This window comes from Phragmites australis, chromosome 6 (assembly GCF_958298935.1).
Source record: "Phragmites australis chromosome 6, lpPhrAust1.1, whole genome shotgun sequence".
Classification (NCBI taxonomy): domain Eukaryota; kingdom Viridiplantae; phylum Streptophyta; class Magnoliopsida; order Poales; family Poaceae; genus Phragmites; species Phragmites australis.
Genome location: NC_084926.1, coordinates 25881164 through 25904476, shown reverse-complemented (window position 1 = coordinate 25904476; position 23313 = coordinate 25881164). Strand labels below are relative to the sequence as shown.

Here is a 23313-nt window from a genome sequence, read left to right as displayed (position 1 = left end):
GACTAATAGCTGCCAAGCATTCTGGTTATGAACGCTAAATTAGGGTCATAAATACTTGACCATGCATAATGCTTTTGACAAGTGAAGCAAAAGGGACCAACTTCATCTGATCAACTTCATAAGTGTTCCTCGGACATTGAAATATCCCAAACTTATCATCCTCAACAATAGGAGTAAACGAGGCAGAGCACTTATGCATATTGTATTTCTTCAGTACTCTGTCAGTGTATGTCTTTTGAGACAAACCTAATATTCCTTAGGACCTATCTCGGTGAATCTCAATGCCAATAACGTAAGAAGCTTCACCAACATCCTTCATGTCAAAATTAGAGGAAAGAAATCTCTTGGTCACAAATATCTTATCGTTGTTGGCCAATAAGATATCATCCACATAAAGAAATAAGATGGTGAATTTCCCCTCTTTAAACTTAAAATAAATGCAGTTATCAACCTCAGTTTCCTAAAAGCCAAAATTTCTAATAATCTTATCAAACTTGAGATACCACTGTCTAGACGCTTGCTTTAGACCATAAATTGATTTCTTAAGGTGACATCCCATATGTTCCTTGCCTACCACGACAAAACCTTCCAATTGAGCCATGTAAACATTTCTTCCAAGTCACCATTAAGGAATGCCATCTTGACGTTCATCTGATGCAGCCCTAAATCATAATGAGCCACATGCATCATAATAATTCCTAAGGAATCTTTACTTGACACATGAGACAAAACTTTATTATAGTTAATCCCTTCTCTTTGCGAGAAGCCTTTTGCTATGAGTCTCTCTTTGAACCTTTCAATGTTCCCCTTAGAGTCATGCTTGGTTTTGTAGGCCCATTTATAGCTTACTATTTTGGCTCATCTAGGGATTTCTACTAGGTCCCACACATCATTATTTCTCATAGACTTTAATTCATCATTCACAGCAGTAAGCCACTCAGGAGGACACTCACTCATCGTGGCCTATTTATACGAGTTGAGATTTTTTTGCCTTCCCTATGTCATTAATATCCTCATTTATGTAAGCAACATAATCATTTGACATGGCAGGTTTCCTGTCACACTATGATTTCCTGATCGGTTCATTAGGCAATGCAAGACCAGGATTCGGTACTGCAGGGGACTGTTGAGGCTCATCATTAGGTGCATCGTTAAGAATTTCAGAAACCTCAACTGAGGGTGCACCGACATTATTTTCTACTAAAGGTGTAACCACCTAGGGCACAGAAATGTAAGTCTCTTGGATCGACAGTGCAGGAACATAAACCCGCTTCTCCTCGAGATCAATTTCCCTGGGCTCCAGATCCTTGTTCTCAAGAAACACATTGTGTCTTATTTCTACAAACTTAGTGATCCTCTCTGGACAGTAAAAGTGATACCCCTTTGGCCTTTGGAATATCCAATAAAGTGATAACTAATTTTCTTAGCATCTAATTTTCCAATATGTGGATTAAATACTTTAGTTTCAGCAGGACAATCTCACATGCGTAAGTACTTCAAAGTGGGCTTTCTCCTAATCCATAATTCGTAAGGTGTTTTGGAACTATTTTACTGGAAATCCGATTAAGAATGTGCGCAACCATCTTAAGTGCTTCCATCCATAGTCCAACTGGTAAACTAGAATAACTGAGCATACTTCGCACCATATCCATAAGTGTGTTGTTGTGTCGCTCAGCTACCCTATTCTATTGAGGTTCACCACTTGTAAAATATTAGGCTACTATGGCATTTTTTAAAGGAATCTGACAAAGGGACTAGAGATTTACCTGTAAGGGGCATGTCTGCTATAATACTCTCCCCCTCAATCCGATTTTACTACTTTAATATTTAGGTTGTGCTAATTTTCTACCTTAGCCTTATATATCTTGAATTTATCGAGAGACTCAGATCGATCCTTAGTGGGGTAGATGTAGCTGTAAGGGGAGAAATCATTAGTGAAGGTAATGAAAGAGTCAAAACCATCCACCGATGTCACACGAAAGGACCACAAATGTCCATATGAATTAATTTTAATAGTCATGTGCTATGAGTGGCCCATTTCTTTATTTGCTTAACCTATTTTCCTTTAATGCAATCTATGCAGTGGTCAGAATGAGAGAAGTATAAGGGTTGGTGGCCTAAATGATAATGCCATAGTTTTAAAGAAGTCTCATCATTTAGACTTCTCTTTCTCTTATGACTTACATCATAGACATTCAAAGATACAAATGATTTATTCGGAGGAAGCATATAAAGTTTGTCTTGTCGGATGGAAAGAACAATAATATTTTAATTAAACATAAGAATGCACTTATTGTCTCTAAAATTACAATAAAAACTATCATCATGTAACATAGAAACTAAATGAGTTTCCTCCTCATGGAAGGAACATACACTAGATTATTAAGTCTAAGAGTGAAGCCACTACCAAGGACTAAGGGAAGTGATACAAAAGCTTCAACTTCAGCTTCCTTCCCGTTAACGACTCTAAGACTCCGCTCCCCCTTTCTTAGTGTTCTCGCGGTAAGGAATCCCTATAAGGATTTAGTAATGTGCATAGTGGCACCTAAGTTAATCCACCAGGAATGAAGGAAAAAATAAGTATAAAGAGATTCATCAATAAACGTTATTAAATTATTATCCGTTCTTACGAGCCACTTTAGGAAACTAGCGTGGTCTCTCTAGTAGTGTCCTTTCTTGTGGCAAAAGTGGCATCCATCATCCTAGTTTCTTAAGTGGCAGAAGCAGAAGGATCTGGTGCCTTGGGCATCCTCTGCACTACCTTGTCGAGCTTAGGGAAGACATGCAACTTCTTCTTAGATTTAAAGTCCTCTTGAAATTTTCTCTTGCTGGGGTCGCTAACATGATACACAAAATCTTTCTTTCCTGCCCTCAGCCTTTCCTCCTCTTGGACACACATCACGATCAAGTTGGTCAGGGTCCACTTCTCCTTCTTAGTGTTGTAGTTGATCCTAAAAGGAGGGAGAGAGTCAAAATGAAATAGACAAGAAAACTTTTGGAGATTTTCATGTCCATGTTCTTGAGCTTGCTAGCCATGTCTGTCATCTTCATAATGTGCTCTCTAATGCTATCATATCCATCATACTTAGTGCTTAATAGTTTCTGAATGAGCATACTGGCATAACCTTAGAGATACCTTTGAATTGCTCCTCCAAAAATGCCAAGCATGTCTTTGCAGTATTGGAGTCAAGGATTACTCCCTTTATCCCAACTAAGATAGAGTTCTTCATAATCATTCAGGATAAGTGGTTTGACCACTCCCACTTCTCAGCAAAAGTATCATAAGTTTTCTTAAGTTGATCATAATTCTCTACACCAACGGTAGGAGCAGTGAGAGTGTTAACTCTGAGTGCATAATCAAAATCTAGAACACAAAGGACAACAATAACTTTTTTTTCAAGAGGGAAAATTGTTCCCCGTGAGCTGCTCAATGCCGTCAATTATGGTGGCAATAAGAGTTGAAGAAAAAAATCGGAATAGATTAGAAAATAATCATGAAGAAAAAATTTGCATGAAAATAACTCTATATTGGTCTAATTAAAATCATGCAAAAAGTTAATTCCAATTCACTCACCGTTGGGCACAAAATGGAAAAGATTTTTGATGTACACGTAAGACACATAATTACAGTCAATGTTGTTTAGAAAGTAATTATAGATCTACGTAAAATTGATCATAAATTCTCTGAAAAATCTTCCTGTTGATTCCAATTCATCCAGAGAATTAATTATAATTTTTATGCATTAAAAATCATTAATTTTTTACTATTCATTGAGAAATCCAATACATAAATTGAAAAGCATTAATAATGACTGGAAAATTTGTTTAAAAAGAAAAGGCTCAAAAATTGTTAGAAAATGGCCCAAAAGACCTCTCGACCTAGCGACTAGCGGCTCGGCCCACCGCCACAGCATGAGCATACCCACTCGCTGCGGCCTAGTCGCACGGCACCGGCCCATTTCCCTGCGCGCTTCCGGACGCAGCCCAACAGCGCTGAAAAACAGCTCGACCTCTATGACTACACGCAAGCCCAAGTGCAAAATCACTACACCCGGCCCGACCTACATGCGCTATGAACTGTATCCGTCCGATCCGATCAAGTGTCCTCCATCTATCTCACTGGATCAAAATGTATCTGACGCTAGTCCAAACCCTAACCCTACAGTATTTGTCCCATCTCCTCTGGGGACTGCAGCCGAACTAGAGAGTGAGAGGTGGAGCTGCTAGCGCCGCCATGAGCAAGGGAGAGAGAGAGGCAAAAGGTAGCGAGGAAATAGAAGCTAAACCCCGCTGGGGTTCTACTTGCCGACGCGCGCGCGCAGCCTCGGTCGTACGTGGCTCCGTCGAGCGGATAGTCGGTGGTGAGCATGAAGCAGATAGTATTATTTACTCATACTGGGTGCATGTTTGTATCTAAACCCAATGGACACACATACTTAGGCATAAAAAAGCTTATGCGTGCCAATTTTACCTATATACCTACTCCAAGCATCTGACATGTATGCTCAAATACTTATATAGTTCAGCAGGCGTGCCAAATACTTCTACGTTATTTTATTTCCGTCTTATTCCTTGCCCTTGATTTTTTGCTACTCTAGTTTTTCCAAGCACAATATGTAGCCAGTATACTTTGAATAGATGCTTCTATATTCTCTGAACATGAGTATTGCCACGTAATATTTGAAGGGGGTGACTGTCGGAGACACATGACCGCGTCATGACCCTTCTTTCACCAGAATATGAGGGGTTTCTTATATCACCCGTGGGTACATGGTGCCCACAGGCGATGGACGTAGGTTTTATTTCTTACCTGTGATGGGTAATAGGTGCGGACACAGATTTAGGAATTAGCTCGTGAGCATAGGTTTGTGTAACCTCTAACCGTAGGTTTTGTGCTCATTGCCATCTCCTAACCCTCACCCTTGCTCTCCTTCACAACTCTTTGACAATTGATTTTCCCTAATAGTATATCCAAGTTGCTACCCCTTTGCTTTTGTAAATTTATCTTGTGTGATTACAATAAGCGGTCGAATTTCATTCGACGACAGTCTTCCTGTGCTTCCAACTTGGTGCATGGTTATGTGGATTGGAAACTTAGTGTGGTTATACAAATACTTATTGCAGATCATTGCATCATCAGTAGTAGGCCTCAAGATCTTCGGTTGTACTAATACCTTACCTGCTCACAACAATTATGAGGATCTGGCAAACCCGTATCAATTATCTCTTTTATGCTCCAGTAACATTTCAGATACCCTACAGATACATTGTCAGCTGTCAATAAAAGTAGCTTACATTTTGTAGGTGTTGCTGGAAACCTATACTATGGTTCAGCTATGATCTTTTCTGTGATTAACACTGAAGAAAGATGTCTGTATCTCCTGCTGGCAAACCGTGAAAATATTGGCTAGCCACTAATGGGATGTGTACCATGCCGGCACACAATATACTGGTTAATTACTATTAGGATAGACGCCACACCGTACACTAGTTGACTACTACTAGGATTATACCATATCGTGTACTGGTTAACTGCTACTTGGATGTATACCATACCATCAACAAATTCATGTCAATATGTCATGTATAGGTATCGCAGGTGATGAACCTCCAAATCCTTTTTGTACTACTAGGATTATACCATACCGTGTTCTGGTTAACTGCTACTTGGATGCATACCATACCATCAACAAATTCATGTCAATATGTCATGTACAGGTATCACAGGTGATGAACCTCCAAATCCTTTTTGTACTACTAGGATTATATCATACCGTGTTCTGGTTAACTGCTACTTGGATGCATACCATACTATCAACAAATTCATGTCAGCATGTCATGTACAGTTATTGCAGGTGATGAACCTCCAAATCCTTTTCGTCCGCCTGCGAATTTTATCTAACTTCATGATGACAATGGTGAAAACCTGACAGTGGTATGGAGCACCGGATAGTTGTCCTCCGTAGCTCCGTGCTATTTCACTACCACTTGAATTTACATCAGTCAGGTTCTTAGCTCTGGAGGTAAAGGCCATTGGTTCCATTGTTCTTGTGTAGGTAGAAACTTCTACCTCCCGCATCTCCAATTTTATCACTTTTGTTCGGACCTGTCAGCAAAAAGTTTTAGCATGTTACTCTGCTGATAATATTACTCATTTTCATGGAAATTTGAACCAAAAAGTGCACTCCCAAGGTAAATTGAAAATGCCAACTTTGTCGTTCAAAGTCACTTGAGCAAATGAACTTGAATGAATAGGGCTCAGTGAGTGCAGTGGTGATTAGTCACTAATGTTCATATATTCTGCTCCATTAATAAAATGTCGACATACTATTCATAAATATCATCGTCCAGACTCCAGAAGCAATACTTTGAACAAATTCCTATACGCCCAGTTTCTGATGCATACAATGAACTAGCTGCCTGGGTTCTACTTTCTGATGCTGAAATACTGTTGCCAGTGGTTTTAATAACAAATAGCTCCAGCATGTATACACATGATTTTGTAATATATCATACAAAATGAAAAGATATCCAAATTCATTTCAAAATCTTGAATTTAGAGTTGACAGACAACTGGTTATCGGCTGAAACTTGAGCTCCCTTTAACTTGTACCAGAGTTATGTTGGGTATCAAACAGTTATAATTGAAATTCATTAAAACCACATAGCAGTTCACTTACTAAAATATGTTCTATTTAATCTTAAATGTATAGCTTGGCGTCCCACATATGGCAAACAAGACGCTACTGAATAGTTGTTGTACATTTTTCTAGAACCATGAGGCATGTCCAGAAAAGGGGGCCAACCCATGCCTCAAGCTGGACCAGTCACACCTGACTTCAAGTTGCCTGCAGGCTATAGTTGACCCTGAGGCGAGGATAACAAGTATATTCTAAAGCATCAGGATGATCCTCCCGAATCCCCATTGAATAGCCTATCTGAGCAGGAAAATACAAAAATCTAGGCCAGGATCCCACTGAACGAGTCTCCTAAAATTGCTCTAAATCAATACTAACTCCTATTGTCTGACTTTTCATTTAGGATATAGATATGGTTCCCTGTACTATAGGATCGATTATACCTAATAAAATAATCAAAGAGAGTGAATGATTGTGTAAACCAAATTCAAGAATTAATTCATTCAAGTCGAAAATTGATTTAAAATTAGTATTCTACTCGAAATAGATTATACATGTTTTAATAAAAATAATGTAGAAAAAGATCCATATGTTCGATTGCTCTCAAATTTGGACAGCTGAAACTAGATTCAAAAATAAAACTAAACTGATAAGAATCGAGCCAATCAGATATGTGAATCAAGAATTATATCTATCGAAGCAGACTTTATCAACCAGAATTAAGTAGGTCAAAACCTATTAGAGTTGACAAAAAACTACTCGAGATCAAACCAAAATCACTCGAATTTTTCTCAGATCAAACACTAGATATTCTAGCAAGGTTTTGGATGGATTAAACCAAGATAAAACTTGATAGAAACAAAAAATTAATCGAAAATCAACCTACGATGAATATAAAACAAAAAGAATATTGCAAATTAACAACTCATCAACTTACAAAACTTAATTTTCATTGCATAGATGAATTAACAAGATGCCTCTCCAAAATATCTAACAAAGATTTACTCTCTAGATCAAAAGTCTAAATCTGATCTCGTTTTTAGCGCTGCACACATCGCCCTGACCAAGACCCTCTCAATATATAGCCTTCCAAAACGACCTTGGTTTGGAAACAACCTGATCGTATCCTACCTGGCCATAAATCATACCAAAACACGTCCATTGATAACCGAATCTAATTCGTGCTCGAGTCCAACTCAGACTAGCACTCGATTCCTTATAGGACTGGACTCTTCGACCAATCAGACCGCAGCCTGATCTTTCCATGTACTCGAACGACTCCATCATCTGAACACACAATCTAGTTCCCCACAACCTCACGTATGTCTGTCCTTCTCCGTAACGAATCTAGTCGCATACATGCAACCTGGTCTTCACATACACTGTTCTCTAGCCCGAACGTCCCGTATGATATCCTCAATCACTACGACCTCAATTCCTCCTAAACCTAGTCACCGAACCTTAGTTCATCCCTGAACTTAGTTCGTGGATTCATCATCGACCATGTTTTCCTTCGAGCAACATCTTGCACATGAATCAAAAACCAGCACGAGCACAAGTCCTTTCCGGCTTGACTCAAGATCAGTTCACGCAACACCACACATACTTCAAACAAAACCAACACGCTAACATAAGCAATCTCACTACTGATAGCTCATCTAACTATCTGTGCTATCAAAGTATATCTAAACAATATCTTAGCAACTCATGAACATCATCCTAATGTCATTATGTTAAATCACTTTGCTCCGCCAATTTCATCATTCAAATCAACTTTTCATCTCATGATCTCATAATCTCCCCTTTGTTAAAAACATTAGCAACCCTCATGTGAACATTGACAATCTCTTAAAAGATATGATTTTATTTTAAAATCAAATGCAAAGTGAAATAAAAATCAAGAAAAATTTCAAACATGGAAAATCTCTCCCACTTTGAGAAAAACCAAAAATCTTTCTTGAAATGAGCAACTCTCTCTCTCCCTTTCGCAATGACTTTATCAAAAATTCAAAAGAGAGAATCAAATCTTTTTGTTGTTTTTATCATAATGAGCAACATATATCAACCACATATATAACATATACTCAACCAAGCCACACTACCAAGAATATCTGCACCAACCCATCTACACATGTAAAAATACAGTGTGAGCACAACTTATCAAGTATAATTAATAATTTATTTGCAAGGTATGGCCTCACAATCTCAACTACTTGAATCCTCAAATTATATGCTATCAAAATATGGATACAAAAAGTATGTCATTGTTTTGATTAAAACCACATGTAACAAGATACCAATTGTGCTATCAAGAACATCTCATATTATTTTGCAAGAAATTATATCCACCATGAGCCTTATTCTATCCAACTGTACGAAGTCTATGTCGAAAAGACAATTAGAAACTTAAGACAATGGTTACGGCCATACATGACTTCTTTCAAGTTCATATCAAAGTGCAATGATAAGCAATCTCAGAAAGAAGAAGTGCGACAGTGCATACTTTCTTGATCTTTCACCTATCAACTATTATTCAACATATTCTATTTCTTTGAGTCTTTCACATATAGAATTTTTATCAAAGATCAAAAGCAATCAAGAGAGTTTAACCATGACAAGATTTAATTCGAGTTATCATTCCGATTAAAAAATCATGACAAAACTACATCCTACATATATAGATATGAAGGTGCAAAAACTCTCATGTAGCATAAGCATTGGCTTCAAAAGTCACATATCTATCATATATGATGCTCATCATATTTCATAATTTTCTAATTCAAAAATCTCCAAGACATAAAAAACTGCCCCTCAAAATAATCACATAGTTTGAATAATACTAAGTAATCCCCGAAGAAAAGTAAAACGAGAAGAAACCAAAGGTTTTGTGAAAATGTCTATCGATTGGTGTTCATTATATACATGGAAAAGTTCAATGTTCCTTTTTTCATATTGTCTCTAAGAAAATAAAATCTGATGTCAATATGTTTAGTATGATAATATTGCACAAAGTTTTAGCAATACTTATAGCACTAGTGTTACCACAGAAAAGTGAAACACTATCTAAATTAACCTCATAATCTTTAACTATAGCAATTTTCCAAAGAGTTTGTGAACAACAACTAGCAACGACTACATATTCAGATTCAGTAGTATATTGTGCAACAGAGGATTATTTTCTAGATGACCATGCAACAAGAGCATTACCCAAGAAATCACATGTATCAGATGTACTTTTTCTATCAATTATGCAGCTTTCAAAATTAGGATAAAAAAAAGCTCTTAAGCTAATACAAGAAGAAGCAGAAAGTCATATGCTATAGTCTTGAGTGTCATGAAGATACCTGAAAATCTGTTTGACAGCTTATCAATGTGAAGCACGTGGGGAAGCTTGAAATTGTGTACACAAGCACAACAAATTATATATCTGGCCATGAAATAGTAAGATACAAAAATGATCCAATCATGCTTCTATATTCTATTTGATCAACTGGCTCACCATCTTCATCAGGATCAAGTGTCATTGTTGCTCCATAGGTGTCATGATCGGCTTGTTGTTTTCCATCTCAAAACTATGATCCAATCATGCTTCTATATTCTATTTGATCAACTGGCTCACCATCTTCATCAGGATCAAGCGTCGTTGTTGCTCCAATAGGTGTCATGATCGGTTTGCTGTTTTCCATCTCAAAACATCGTAGCAAGTCTTGTGTATACTTATTTTGACGAACAAAAGTACCTTATTTGGTTTGTTTGATTTGAAGACCCAAAAAAATATGTTAGTTCACCCATCATGCTCATCTCAAATTCCCTACTCATCGTTTCTAAAAACTGGGACAACAAAGTATGAGAAGAACAACCAAAAATAATATTACCTACATAAATTTGAGAAAATAATTAATCATTACCATTCTTGAACACAAACAAAGTCTTGTCCACTTTTCCCATTACAAAACTCTTTTTAAGCAAAAAAGTTTTAAACCTATCATACTATGCTCTAGGAGCTTGTTTTAAATCATACAAAAGTTTAGACAACTTATATACATGATTTGGATATATAGGATTTTCAAAATCAGGTGGTTGCTTAACATAAATCTCTTCATTAATGTAGCCATTCAGAAAAGCGCTTTTGGTATCCATTTGATATAACTTAAAACCTTTAGATGCAGCAAACGCTAAAAAGAATTTTAATGGCTTCTAGTCTAGCAACCAGAACAAAAGTTCCCTCAAAATCTAGCCCTTCTACCTGTGTAAAACCTTGAGCTACAAGTCTAGCCTTATTTCTAACAACAATATCATCCTCACTTCGTTTATTTTTGAAAACACATCTAGTTCTGATAAAGGTATGACATGGAGGACGTGCAACTAGCTTCCAAAATTTGTTGCGTTCAAAATTTTCATGTTCCTCATGTATGACAATGATCCAAGATTCGTCAGTTAATGCATGAAAAATATCTTTGTGTTCAAAAGAAGCAACAAAAGCTAAATGAGCATGAGAATTAGAATCAATAAATCTGGATCGTGTGACTCGTTCATGCAAATCTCCAATCATCTGATCAGGTGGATGACTCCGCTGAATGTGCAAAGGAGCATTGACTCCAAAAATAATCTCTTCTTCTCCTTCAACATGCACAGATAATGTAGTAGCTTGATGATGCCCAACTATAGCCGAAGTAGTCGAAGCTACCAAATGATCTTCAACTGATTATGTCACATGAATTAAAATCTCATCCTCCTCCTCATCATCATACACAAATATGCTCTCAGACTCCCCCTGAACATGCGTACCTATATCTTTATCATTTAATCTAGTTCTAGGACTAGCCTCATCGAAAGTAACCTCACAGATTTCAACAATTTTGTTAGTATCCAAACAAGCAAACGATAGTTACGAGTATGAGTAGGATATCCAAGAAAAATACCATCAGTTGATCTGAACTCAAACTTATCCAACTTTTCAGATTTCAGCACAAAGCACTTACAACCAAAAACTCTAAAGTGAGATACACTAGGCCTATATCCAAACCATAGCTCATATGAAGTTTTACCCAATTTAGATTTCAAGAAAACACAATTTGAAATATAACAAGCAGTAGAATAGTTTGAGCCTAAAATTTTCTAGGAGTAGAAAATTCATCTAGCATAGTCTTAGCCATCTTAACCAGAGTTCTATTCTTTCTTTCAACTATACCATTTTGTTGAGGTACTTTAGGTGATGAAAATTGATGTTCAATACTTTTATCGGCACAAAAATGATCAAAAGAAGAATTTTTAAATTCTATTCTATTATCACTTCTAATAGCTCTAAGTGAACCAAAAAGATCAACAGACAATCTAAGAAATAGATTCCTAAAATGATGAAAAGCTTCATCCTTAGATGCCACAAAGAAATCCCAAGAGTATCCAAAGAAATCATCAACAATAAGAAGTACATATCATTTACCTCTAAAATATCGTACTCTAGAAGGACCAACAGTATCAACGTGCAAAAGTTGACCAAATGCATTTGTCACAACTATGGTAATAGGAAGATCTGAACCTAAATGCATTTTACCATGTCTAGAAGAAGATCAAATTATCTCGTTATCACCCTTAAGCTTAGGCTAGCCACAAATAAGATCTAAACCACTAACTCGAGTGAGATGATCTAGACCAATATGACCAAGTCTACGATACCAAAAGAATAGATCTTTAGAATCATTTGCAATAAGACATCTAAGCTTAAAGAAGGTGATGCATCAAAATCAGCCTTAAAAATTCTTCCAAAATGTGAAATACTAAAAACAAGATCACCTGAAGCATCTAATACTTTGCATTCATTTTTTTAAAACACACTTCAAGGTCTTTAACAATCATTTGTAAGACAGAAAGCAAGTTAAATTTTAAGTTGTCAACTAGAGAAACATCCTTGAACATAAATTTATCATTTACATGCACTGTACCTTTTGCCACAACAGAAGTAGAAGAAGCATCTCCAAATATAACACTCTCCGCATGAGATATACGTACAAGAAAGAGATCCAATTCTTATTACCGGACATATGGTGTGAGCATCCAGTAAACTAACCATATGTTCTCCTTCCTTACTCGAGAAACCTACAAAGCAACAAAAGATGTGGATGCCTCGGTACTGGGGCTAGTAATAAAGCATTTATGGATTCAATACTGAGTCACTCGACTAGAAATATGAGTAGGCAAAATACGAGTAACTCGAGTAGACTCAACTCGAGAAGCTCGAGTAGATTCAACTCGAGAAACAGTAGCAACCCGAGTAGTATCAGCTCGAGAAGCCTAAGTAGGCTCTTGACGAATTACACGAGTATAAAAATGTGATGACTATTTCACCTGAGGAATAAAGCGAGGTGCCACAACCTTACGAGGGATAACACATGCCTTTCAGAAATTAGACCTAGCCTTAAACTTTTCCTTCCTTTGATGTTTAGCTAGTCTAAAGCAAAACTCTACTAAATGTCCATCTCTACCACAATGAGTGTAAGTGTACTTAACCTGATGTGTAGATTTAAAAGAAGAAGCTACATTTGCATTCATTATAGAAGATAAAAATCCAGCAGACTTAGAAACAACATTCTTAGGTTTTGATTCAGCAAGTTTTTCAAATTTGCTACTACCAAGAGCTCTAACAATAGTAGGTACATTTGTCTTAGAACGAGCATAAAGATTAAAATCTAAACCTTGTTTACATGTACTTACTTAGATGAATTTAAAATTAAGTTCATATTTTTCTTTTCCTTAGAAAAATGTTCTAAAGTTTTTTTCAAGTAATCAATCTATTTAGAAAGAGCTAGGCACTTATTACAAGCAACATTCATAGGTTTCTTTTGTTTACAACAATTAGAGCATGAAAGAACCTCATGAGTAATCATGTCATTAGGTATCTGAGAAACTTTAGTATTAGCATCATTCAACTTCAATTCCAAAATTGAGCAATTAGAACAGGAAGTTGAATCAAACAAATTAGATGTTGAACAACTACCATTTTTAACTTGACTCCAATTTAGCACAACAAGTTTCTCATTCTTCTCAATTTCTTCTCTGAGTTTCTGAAGAGTAGAAGCATGAACATCTCTAAGAGAAGTGAACTCAGTATAAATTAAGTCACATGACTTGCAAGTATCATCATCAGGAATTAAAACCTTAAGTCTTGCAATTTCAAAATTCAGTGATTCAATTAAAACATCATGTTTCTTAATTTTTTATCACGTTTCTCTTAGAATGTACTAAGACAAACAACAACATCAAATAGATCATCATAAGTAGGCAATACCTCATTACCATCGCTGTCACGCTTTCTTTGTTGCTTGCCATGAGATATAACCCAGTCAAATCACACAATGTCTTGCTCTTGGATGTTGTGTCATCCTCGCTGCTCTCCGAATCAACATAACTCAAGTTGACTTGTTTGAGTGCCGAAAGAATTCGACACACAATCTTATGGCTGAGAAAACTCTTCATTTTCTCCTTATCATTAAACGAGTGCTTATTTTTCTTCTTCTCCTCTTTTGATATCTTTTCTGCAAGTTTAGGACAATTAGAATGAATATAGTTGAGATCACCACATTCATAGCATCTTTAAGGACCTTCACTTCCTTTCTTTCTCATACGCACATTCTGCAATGCTTTAGAGAAACGAGTAGAGAGTAGTGCTAAATCTTCTTCAGGAATCAACTCAAGCTGATCATTGGTTAGTTAATATATAAAAGATAATGAAAAGCTTGATGAGGAAGATTCAATATGAGACATGCTAGGTTGAGAGACCAAAACAATTGATTTATTAACATTCTTCCTAGTAAAGACATCTAGGTCATGAGCTTTTAATTTAGAATAAAGAACATAACTTTCATCTCCCACACTAACATATCTAAAGCTCCTAGTAATTGATGTGCATTCTCAGTATCAGTATAATATTAATAGCATGTAAATTGCTAAGAATTTTATTAAACCAAGCAAATAAATTATCTAGTGACTCACCAGGCTTCATCTCAAAACACATGTAATTGTTCTTAAATAAATTCTGACATATCTCGTTTATAGTAGTTGAGCCCTCATGATAATCATAAAGTGCTTTTCATACCTCATGCCCTGACTCGAGATGTACAACTCGGTCAAAGTTGATCCTTTATAATCCTTGGATGATCAAGTTACTTTCCTTGATGTTCGCCTCGACGACCGACATGTTTTGCATTGTCACCTCATTGTTCTTTTACGTATGGCTTATAAACCTTTTACCAAATTGAAAAGTCCTATGCTTGAATGTAGGACTCCATATTCGCCTTCCAGAACTGAAAATCAACTCTATCAAAAACACAAGGTTTTGTGGAATACCTATCTGAAACTATATTTCTAATTACTGATTCAGATCAATTAGAAAGGATTAAGGCTCTAATACTAACTGTATGATCGATTATACTCTAATAAGGCAATAAGAGATGGGTGAATGATTGCGAAAAATAAATTCAAGAATTAATTCACCTAAAACAAAAATTGATTTAAACTTGGTATTCCACTCAAAACAGATTATACATGCTCTAGTAGAAATAATATAGAGAAAGATCTGTAGGTACAACTGGCCTCAAATTTGGAGAGCTAAAACTAGATTCAAATACAAAACTAACCCAATAAGAATCGAGTCAATCGGATATGTGGGTCAAGAATTATACCTAGTTGAAGTAGACTTTATCAACCAAAATCGAATAGATCAAAACCTAGTCGAGTTGACCAAAAAGCTACTTGAGATCGAACCAAAATCACTCAAAATTTTCTCAGATCAAACACTAGATATTCTAGAAAGAATTTAGATGGATTAAACCAAAATGAAACTGGATAGAAACACGAAATTAATCGAAACCAAAAACCAAGTACGCAGAATATAGAACAGAAAGAAAAATCCAACTTAGCAACTCATCAACTTACGAAACTTGATTTTCATTGCATAAATTGGGAGACATGCGCCTAGACGTCACAACCTTTTCCTGATAGTCTTCAACATGTTCACAGATAACTCCATAGGCAATCGACAGAGAACACCTCACTAGAATGCATCTTTCACGAGGTCTTTGAATTCTTTCCCAACTGAGTGTTTAGTTATAGCAAGTGTGAGCACATGTCGTACTCAGAAAGTTGTGAAGAAAATATTGTGCATATTAAGGCTTTGACAAGGTAAGGCTAGTTTGGCTCTTTTGCATAAAACAATATTTAAGTAAAAACATTTGAAAAGCAGTAATAATTAAGTATATGACTATAAACAACCAACCACCTCAAGATTCCACCAATATTGACTTAACCAACTGACCACCTCAGCCAAGGTTCTAACCACCAAGGTTGAACACCTAACACCTCAACCATGGCTCCCACCGCCAAAGTTGAACTACTAACCACCTCAACAACGATTCCCACCATCAGGACTGACCCACACCTCAACTATGGTCCCCACCACCACAGTTGACCACACTGACCAAACCATCAAGTTGTAATCATGGTAGGTTTTCCGTGCTATTCGTGACCGTGAGCATGGCTGAATATTCAGTTTTAACTCTGCAGAGGTTATACATACCAACAAGTCGTGATTTCATCACCCACAAGCAAGTGACTAAGTCTCCATTTTGCCCGTGTTAGCTAGACACTTGCACGCATCCAAGATGTGTGTCCAAGAGATCACTACAAAGCCTTTACAATGCTCCTCTCAGCACATATCTACCCGCTAAGGTTTCACCGTCACGTGATTCCACCTCAACAATGGAAGCCCACTCTTAAGCCTTTCGGATCCCAAGACATCGTCTATTCACCACTCTTCAGCCTGGTCTACACTATGCTAAGAGTAGCAAATTAATTGGCTAGGCCTGACCCATACCAGGCTTATGGTTGTACTGTAAACATAGAAAGGTCACCCCACGAACTGGTCCTTAGGTTTGAGCAAGGCTACCACTTTTCAAACCATACATCCCATCATACCACATGCTCAAATCCCTATACTATGTTGCTACAAAAGTTATTCCATCATATTTTATCATTGTTGCATAGGACCATTATCAAGTTCGTAGAGAATTAATCATGATTACCATCCTAAAGCAAGGCTAAGCATCACCTACCCTTACATAACCCAAAACCATACTAAGACGACAATGATGATAAAGGGAAAACTATGGTAAAGCCTAACTCTTGGAATTCCCAGTAAATTATTAGTATGGATGTCTATAAAACAAAACATTTAAAAATTGAGATAAGTATGTTCAAGAACACAACTTACCTTCACTCGACTCAGTTGGGTCTTCAGAGAAGTCTTGGTCTTGAAGTCCTTCTAGCTCATCTGGAACATTGACTAATCGCGAAAACTATCGACAAACAGCACAAAGGAAAACACTAAGAACAACATACCAAGCATAATCAGAACACTTTAAAAACACTATGGTTAGATGGGTATGATTTTAGAGAAGAAATTTAGGTGCAAGAATCGCCTAAGTCGGAGTTAGGATGAAAGATAACGGCTTTCAGAAGATGGATTAGGCTGAAAAGGAAAGGCTCGTTTACCGGAGTTATCTCCCTATAGGAAAAGGTTTATTACGCAATCATTATGTCAGACTTGACAATATTATTGTGTAAGGTTCAAGAGGTATAGGGCTGACTAGACTTCACTGATTAGGCTAAAGAGGATGATGTGGTGCTGACTTGGCATGCCATGCAAGGATCATCTTGGATTAAAGAAAATGTACACTGAGATCCAGTCTCGATCACCCATGATCAAGTGGCCGGGGTTATGCTTCTATGTTAAGGATACTACCGGTAAGTCTGCATAGCAGCGGAAGCTTGGGTTTCGTCGAAGATAGCGATAGGGCGCGTGGCCACTGACATCGATATTGGGCTTCAGTGGTGTTTCAGCAAAACTAGGGAAGCATAGTGTAGAACGCGAAAAGGCTAACTCAAAGGTATGGTCAGTTTTGGAAGGGGTCATCTGAGGTAGCGGCAAAACATCGATGACTGCGGTTAGGTTTAGTGGTAACTGCGAACAGATGCAGCAACAAAGATGCTCACATTCCCAGAGATTGGCTATGAATTTTGAGGAACCGTTTGAACAGAGACATTCATATCCCGGCAACACAATGCTATAGCATGGATTTGGGAAGATCATCCCATGAGAGGAAGATCAATCAACGGAGATGAGATGGGTGACGGTTGCGGCATGCTGCAGTTGGCAGCTGCCTTCTAGACGTGTCGCTGCACAACCAGTGAAGGGAACATCGGGATATTTAGAAGACTCTGTGGGACACACCGAGATGTAGATGGAACATCCATACAGAAAACTCAGTGCGTGCATAACATGTCAAGAAACTAGACAGAGGGCATATCGACCTTGATCCAGATGGTTTGGCTGCTCTACTGGATGACTCGGTTGGTGAGGGCATGGGAAACATCATGGGTCATGCGCTGGTGAAAGGACATGATGATTTTACTTATGGTCAGTCGGGAACATCGATGCTAATCAGCGATGGAGACAACTATGGCGGCGTAGATCGTGCTTTGGCCTGGGTTAGGGCTTAGCTAGGGACTTAGTATGATGGTGAAATAGGGGTAAGGAAGGATAAGGAGGGGTCCTCACTTTTCTTTGACGATCAGGGAAGGAGGATTCGCGAAGACGACATAGCGCATCACAGACGGTGACGGCGGCGACACTGGCGAATGGCGGCTCACGGGTAGGGCACCTGTGGCGGCTAGGGCTTGGAGGGATGTAAAAGGGGTAGGGGAGGACGTCCAACACCTATTTAGAGGGCTAGGCGCAACTGGTTGAGGTGGAGTCCAAGCCGGACACGATTCGGATTCGAGTTCGAGTCGGTTAGGATTTCCTTTTTCAGACATCTTTATTCCAATGACGATATCTCCACTATAAGGACTCCAAATTAACATTTCTGGACTCTAAATTGTAGTACTCGAAAAGATCTACAACTTTGGTATTCATTGGAACTTCTGAAAACACCATTTTGATTTCCAAAAATGAGTCACAAGATAAACTGTTTGAACTGAAACTTATCTGCTATTTCAGGGGTCATAACTCCTAGCTCCATTATCCAAAAGGGGGATTTCATAGTTTCAAATCGAAGCACTCGGCTAGACCTACAAATTTGGTATTGTCAAGATTTGCATTTGAGGCTGTCTTGAACTCCGAAACTGCATTGAAAGATGAGGCTGCCCAGGACTCCGCGAATATCCATAGATTTTGTGGATCCTTTGTGTTGGACCTTCTAGATGACTTGTGTGCCGACCAAGGGCTTGGGCTTGGGCAGGATTGGTTCCAATGACACCTTAGGCACATCAAGGGTTCTAGAAAAGAAACTTTTGCAGAGAAATTTGAATAGGGATTGAATTGAATTTAGCTTGGAGTGAATTTGAGATAAATGAAAAATGAGGTTGAAAAGAATGAGAGTAGATAAGAAATTTGAATTTGAATTTGGGTAGAATTTGATAAAGAGGAGAGATTGGCTTTAAACAAGGATTTCGATAAGATTTGAATTGAACTAGAGAAGAATCAAGTATGATCAAGGATGGAATAGATGATAAATTCAAGGATTTTTGAATTCCAACCATTAAGATCCTTAACCTACCCACTATTGAATTTTGTAAAAACTTTTTCAAAACCTTTTTCATTCCAAAACACCAAAGAGAAAAAGAAAAAGAACTCTAATACATTTACTGGCTCCAAGCAAAACTCAGCATGCAATGCACAAGAAATAATACCTAGGTTGCTTGGTTGTTTATGAAAATAGGTTTTAAACTGCTCAACTGGTGAAGCTACTCAGTAAAGTTGGAAAATTTTAAAAAGTTGTAAAATCTGGGAGATTAGGGTGTTACAATGCCTCTCCAAACCATCCAACAAGGATTTCCATAATTCTAAACCCTAGAAAGATCTACTCTTTAGATCGAAAGTCTAAATGTGATCTCATTCTTAGCGTTAGCACACAATGCCCTGACCAAGACCCTCTCAATATATAGCCTCCCAAACCGACCTTAGTTTGGATACAATCTGGTCATGTCTCATCTGGACACAAACCATACCAAAACACGTCCACCTATAACCGAATCTAATTCGTGCTCGAGTCCAACTCAGACTAGCACTCGATTTCTTATGGGACTAGACTCTTTGACCAATCAAACTGCAGTCTGACCTTGCCATGTACTCAAATGACTGCATCATCCAAACACACAATATGGTTGCCCATGACCTTGCGTATGTCTACCCTTCTCTGCAACACATATAGTCACATACATGCAATCTTGTCTTCATGTACATTGTTCTCTAGCCTGAACATCCCGCATGTCATCCTCGATCACTACGACCTTAGTTCCTCCTGAACCTAGTCGCCAAACCTTAGTTCATCCCTGAACTTAGTTCACTGATCCATCATCAACCACGTTCGCCTTCGAGCAACACCTGCACATGAATCAACAAATGAGTACGAACACAATCCTTCCCGAGTTCACTCAAGATTAGTTCACACAACACAACATAAACTTCAAGCAAAACCAACATGTTAACATAAGCAATCCCAACTACTGATAGCGTACAAAACTATCTATGCTATCGAAGCATATCTAAGCAATATCTTAGCAACTCATGAACATCATCCTAATGTTATTATGCTAAATCACTTTGTTCTGCTAATTTCATCATCCAAACCAAAATTTTTTCATCACATGATCTCACATATACATTATAGGGTTAATTAGATTCATGCTATTACAAATTTTTAGGAATCCGAAAACAGTATTATAAATTGGCTATTTATAACCATGTCATTACAAATCTGGTTCTACCACATCAATGCCAATTTGTAAGCCCCGGGCATGTTCTAACGTCCTCATATCTTCGTATGGTCCTAAATGCCCCCGGTCTGAGCTGACTCATCTCACTCTTCTACCTGCGCTCATGAACCCTAGCCAAAGTCACCCACTGCGTTTCCACCTTCCCATGTCATCCCAGCTAAATCCACGCTGGGGTTCCTCTTTGTCACCCCCGGATCCGCTTCCACAATGGAGGCTTCTCAATTGGATCGAACCTACGGTCGTTGGCTCACTGCTTTATTAGCCGAGGTTGATCCGCACCACCCCAAGTCCATCCGTGCACCAACTCCCGCCAACTCCCGCGGTCAGCTTTAGTGCCTGCCTGCGGCCGGCTTCAATGCTCCCCGAGCTGTTGCTCCATGCCAGATCCTGTGTCGCCTCATCTCGGCCTGGCCCCACCCGCCTTAGCCTACAGGTGTGTCGGTCCTTCGCCCCCAACTATTGGCCCAATCCGCCTGGATCCGGCCTCTAGGGGATGTTGCTGCCTCGATCCAGGCGGATTCAGTTGCCCCGTTGCCGTCGACTTGCACCCACTGCCGACTCCCCGTGCTTCACCCTCTCCTCTACAAACTTTCGCTAGGGTTCATGAGCACAGGAGAAGGCTAGGGAGAAGAGTGAGATGAGCCAGGGGTGTCAGACTGGGGGCATTTAGGACCATATGGAAATACAGGGGCGTCAAAATGTATCTCGGGCGTACAAAATGATATTGGTGTGGCAGAACCAGATTTGTAATGGCATGGTTACAAATAGCCAATTTATAATTACATTTTTCGATTCCTATAAATCTGTAATGGCACGGATCTAATTAACCCTAGATTATAACATCATATAATTATTTTGATGAAGAATTTACTAAGATCATTCTCATGTGACAAATTTAGATACTTCAATTTGTAGCAGTGCTCCAAATTTTAAAGGCTTAACTGCATGCATTTTAGAACAACATATGTTTTGGACCGAAGGTAACATGGTAGGATCCACTAAGTGTCCAGCAACTTGATCCTGGTCTCAATTAGCATACACTTATATTGTATGTTATCCTGACGAAGTAAAATATTGGGACTAGTTGGACAATGACATTTCAAATCAGGAGAAAGAAGACCAGAAAATTTCCAGGTAAATTTTTTCCAACCTACACAATTTTGTGCTGGGTTGCAGGAATCTAGTACTATATGCCTATATGTATAACTTGGCTACTAACATTAAAATTACAAGTTTGTGCATCCACGGTTTGTTGCATCATTAATAATGAAGTGTTAAAAAGACTTCAGGACCAGATATTTGGATCACAAGTTCAGTCAGACTGCCTTATGCGGCAGTTTAATTCCACACTCTCCGAAAACTAAATCGGAAACCTTAATCTGAATTCAATAACCTCCACGACTGTTGGGACGTTTGGATGAACCCACCATGAGTACAAGTTGCACTAGCATCCAAATTGCAAGCACACCTAACTTGGCTAATTACAAAATTGTTTGGACACAAATTCTTACTCAACATACTACTTTGTCCTATAGAGAAACAGATAACGTTTGCGATACTAATTATGCGACTAAACGTGATAGAACAGTAAAAGCATAGTGGCTTACTCTGAAGGCAGAAGTGAGAGTGGTGGAGCTGGAAGCCCTCGGCCGTGGCTAGGCCCAAGCGCGGGCTCCTCCCCTCCTTGGCGTACCTCTCGACCACTGCAGCAATGGCCTCCTCAATGCCGGCGCCCAGCCTGACCATCACCATCACCGGCCCGACAGTCCCCTTCACCATGACGCTCACCACCACCTTCGCCTGCTACACCAAACCATCCCCACCACCAATCAACTCCACAAATTCGGGTGCCTAACAAGAACGTTAGAGCTCGTGCGCACGCTAGTTAGTTAGGTGTACCTCCCAGGTGTTGGACTCGGTGAGGGAGGCAGCGGAGGGCGAGTCCGGGGCGAAGACATCAAAGCAGGTGTGCAGCTGGTCGAGCGGCGGCGACGAGTTGATCGAGAGCCTGTCTGTCTTGGTGTGCACGTGCGTGCTGAACCACAGCGTGCGAGGACCCTCCCCTCTTGTCAGGAAGCAACTTCTAGGACCCTGTCCTACGAAAGACCTTCTCCCCTTTGATGATATGTCGCCACTTTCTTTGTCTCTCATCTTCAGCCTAGCCATTGGATCACGGGATAGATGGTATGGATAGGGTCTCACGAGGATCTTTCTAGGCAGGGTCTTATAGAATTTGCTTCTTCCGGCCATCATTTGGGACCGCGACGAATCCTGCGCTGGGCGCACGACCGTACGAAGACCCCGTGCGCTGCTGCCGCTCCCGCTCTTGCGGTGACCACGCGACGACGAGGATGGCCCCGCACCCGCTGGCAACCGCCCCACCCGAATGCCGGTGAGCTACGGGCTGCTCTTCCTCCTCTCCGGCATCTGGGCGCACATGTCATTGCCTTCATGCACGGGTGGGGTTTGGTGATGAGATGAGTGTGGCAATGTAGTGGGCAGTCGAGTTCGGTCGGTATCTTGGTGGTGTCGTTGGTGCAACGTTTACCTTGGCTTCGCCATCACTGCGAGCTTCTTTATTATGCTTTACGCAATAGAGGAAGGAGGAAGCTTCGCCGGTGGGTTGGACACCCGTGGAGTCGATCTAGTGACGAGCGCGCATGTATGGGGCCTGGATCACACTGTCAGTTCGAGTAAGTCCATGGACAGGGGGAAGTCACCTCGTCTCAGCAGGAAGAGACGTTGGATTCTACGCGTGGGTGGGGGGAACTACGATGGTGTTGTGCGGAAATAACACCATGGTGCCGGGGTAGGGGATGTCAATGGCAAGTAGGTAATGAGGGGC

At 39.2% G+C, this 23313-nt stretch overlaps 1 pseudogene; it reads right to left on the bottom strand.

Moving 5' to 3' along the window:
- Positions 1-5836: 5836 nt before the first annotated feature.
- Positions 5837-22634, bottom strand: LOC133923096 (uncharacterized protein At4g22758-like; annotated as a pseudogene).
- Positions 22635-23313: the final 679 nt, after the last annotated feature.